Genomic DNA, 3,617 nt, shown 5'->3' on the forward strand with positions numbered 1-3,617 from the left:
GCACCGTAGATATGCAGTTCCGTTGAAGAGAGTAGAGTATGAATTATTAAGAATACTAACAGACATTCTTCATTGCGAAATGTAATTGAGCGATGTTTTGGTATATTGAAAGCGCGTTTTCCAATTTTAAAATATATGACTAATTATCCTCCATGAAGGCAACGACGTATAGCTATTACATGTTGTGTTTTACACAATTTTATTCTGAAGGAAGCTCGTCGCGACAGATTGTTTGAAGCTTTTGATGTAGAAGATATGATTTTTGAGGAGGAAAACAATACTCCAACGAACTTAGATATGTCACAAGAGAACCTTGCACAGATGACTAATGTTAGAAATGAAATTGCAGAAAACTTGTGGCAAGATTTTATCCCTCACCCTTAGATTGTTAGGTGATAATCAATTTTTAATGCAATTTTTGTTTGGATTGTATGATTTTTTTCGACAAAGTTTGGATTGTATGATGATATGACAACTTTGTTTTGAATATTTTGAGGAATTAATTTTAAATTAATCAGTTACTTTATTTCTTAAAGTAAATTTGTCACATTTAAAATTTCCATACCAGACGCGTTTTCTGTTTTTCATTTTTAGAAAACTATTTTGAAAATTAGCCACCGAACGCATTCTCAAATCTAGAAAATACAGAATTTAATTTCCTGTTTTTGTTCTACAAAACAGTTTTTTAAAAATTGTTTTGCAAAACGTTACAGGACGCGCCCTAAGCATTCAGCAAAGCCACATCATTTTTTGCAAAACAAAGAAGAAAAGACAACAGCAACTAATTAAATGAGATCCAAACTCTGAAAACCCCCAATCACTTGCACACAACATGTGGCACCTAAAGATAAAAGGTCACAGAATCATATGTAAAAGAAATGATGGGATCTGAGCAGCTTCAATGTAAAAATTCTACCTCTCTTCTCTGCCTCTTGTTTCCTTCCATCTCTCTCTTCTTCTTCTTCTTCTTCTTTTCTTTGGTTTCTTGATTTCTCCACTTTTTTTCTTCTTCTGAATTTCTTCTTCTTTCCCTTCTTTCCCTATTCTCTTCTCTTCTCTTGTTTTGTTTTCTTTTTCTTTTTTTGGGTCTTCAAACAAACCTGGAAGAAGAGTAAATCCTTAAAATAAGAACAACTTCGAAAATACAGCTGCAATGGGACATCAAAACCCCAAAGGGATATTCACATATAAGACAATGAATGAACACTTATATATGGAAAACAATAACAACAACAAAAAACAAAGAAGAAGAAGAATTAACCCCTTTGATTACCTCAAAAATAGAGTTTGTTTGAGACTAATTTTTCACTTTGACATCACTAATGAGGTTAGAATCAGGAGGAAGACAAATACACTTATGTTTATGCTTCAGTTCGATAGGATGTGGTTGCACATAAATATTTGTTGGCAAATGCCTTCAATGTAATGATGCACAAATAAAGGAGATAGTAAGTTGAAATAAAACTATATACCTGCAAAAATTTCGCAAAGAAAAAGAAAAACCATAAAACAACATGTTCAGCTTGTTACCTGGGGTCAAGTCAAAGCAGAGGAGAGTGGGGTTTTTTGTCCAAGGTGCTGACGTCAATTGGGGTTCATATCCATGGCTGAACTGTTATGTTTTTTGGCTTATAATCTTCTTATATCACTCCAACCACACAAAACGATCGATACCATTCAGATTGAAAGATATATCTGTAGGGGGGAAGTTTCAAACTCTTAAGCTAAAACACCAGTAAGCTCTATATATCAAGCAAAGTTAAAAGAATTTGATTACAAAAATTCAATGGAATTCCAAAATGTTTGAACTTTTCCATACCAAGAGCCAAAATCATATCAGGTACAATCTCAAGCATTAAATATGGACTTGTTCCAAATCATAAACTCATGCATTTTAAACATGAATGCATGCATTGACTAAGCAACTGTCCTTTGTCATAAGGACAACATTAAGAAATACAAAACTCAAGAAATACAAAAAAGAAATTGCTACATACTATTGAAATAGTAAAAGAGGTTTTATACAGTTTACATTTTAGTTGAAGCTTACTCAACTGGAGCTGGTGCATAAATCCTAGTTCTAAAAAAGGGCTATAAGTTAATCTAGCAAAAGCTGTTGCTGGAGCTTGTTCAAAAAAGTAATCGCTCCGATTGTAGTTGTACAAAATCCTCTAGCTGATTGCTTCATTTGCAGCTGCGTTAGATGTTGTAGTCATACAAAATATTCCAGTTGACTGCTTCATTTCATTTGTTATTTTGGTTCAGTTTTCATATTGTATAATTGGTTCAAGATGAATCAACCTCTACATGAAACAATCGATTATATGCTAGCTGTGATATTGATCAAATGGAATGTTAGTTTGAATATCAATTATATGCTTCTTCAGACATTTCATGACGTTTATTGCACAAAGTCTGGAAATCAGATTTTGAATTAATGGTGGAAGTTCAAATTCATTGAGAAAAGTATCAAGAAGAGAGGTAAATAAATAAATAAGTAAATAAAACAAAAAAAGCAGTTAAAAAATTATTGCAATACAAAATAAACATATGATCAGATGAGTGAATGGAATAAGCTTACAATGCCAATGCAAGATATATCCAAGAACCTATACGAAAGGTATATTATTTAACTCGATGCTATATAAATTAGCTTAAGCTAGGTCACTGGTATACATGAATGTCTGGAGTATGACAAACAGTTATATTAAGGTAGTACAATAGGCAAAGTGAATGGGAAAAAAAAAATCAGTAACTCAGGTCGATATTCATTGAACTCTTAACATTTAAACATTGACTAAATGATAGGAGCATTTTTAGGCGACATTTTAATAATTATTTCCTCATATTTTTCTTAGTTATTTCCTTTACTTAATCATTTTTAATTTAGTTTCTATTTTCTAGGTACATTGGAATAAATGACAAGGAAATGAGCTTAAAGACACATGAAGGATGTGAGACATTGGAGATGACAAAGGCAAGGCACAAGGGATGCAGAAATGAGCTGAAATGAAGAAATGGAGTTTTCCTGGTCCGACTAGGAATCCCAATCAACGCAGGAATCCTGATGAGGCTAGAAAACCTGAAGGCATTAGGAGACCACATGGCTTGAAGATGACGTTGGAGATATTTTGGGAGATTAAATCTGATTTTTGCCATGGGAAATGATGGAGATAATGTGAAAATCAAGGAGAGAATCAATGAGATTACGTTGAGGAAATCTTGGGAGAATTTCAAGGAATTGTGCACAAGAAAAGGCTCAAAACAAGTCCAGATTCATCTCTCAATTCCCTCAAGATATTTTGGACGAAATTAAGGAATTAAAATCTGCAGTTTTAATGTGAAAATCAAGAGAAAATCAAGGGGAGGATGTTAAGGATAATGCCATGGAGAAATTTAAGGGAGAAAATGTTCAAAATGCGTCCAGATACATTGTCTAGGTTCATGCCTAGATATTTGGCCGAAAATTAAGAGAAAAATCAAATAAAATCTTGGGAAAATCAGCAACAATATATTAGGGATTGATTTTGGAGCTTTGTGATTGGTTGGATGACACAACAGAGCTGACGTGACACTACGTGATTGGTCGAAGCTGTGTGGCATTATCAGATTAATTC

Source organism: Rosa rugosa, chromosome 5 (assembly GCF_958449725.1).
Source record: "Rosa rugosa chromosome 5, drRosRugo1.1, whole genome shotgun sequence".
NCBI classification, from domain to species: Eukaryota; Viridiplantae; Streptophyta; class Magnoliopsida; order Rosales; family Rosaceae; genus Rosa; species Rosa rugosa.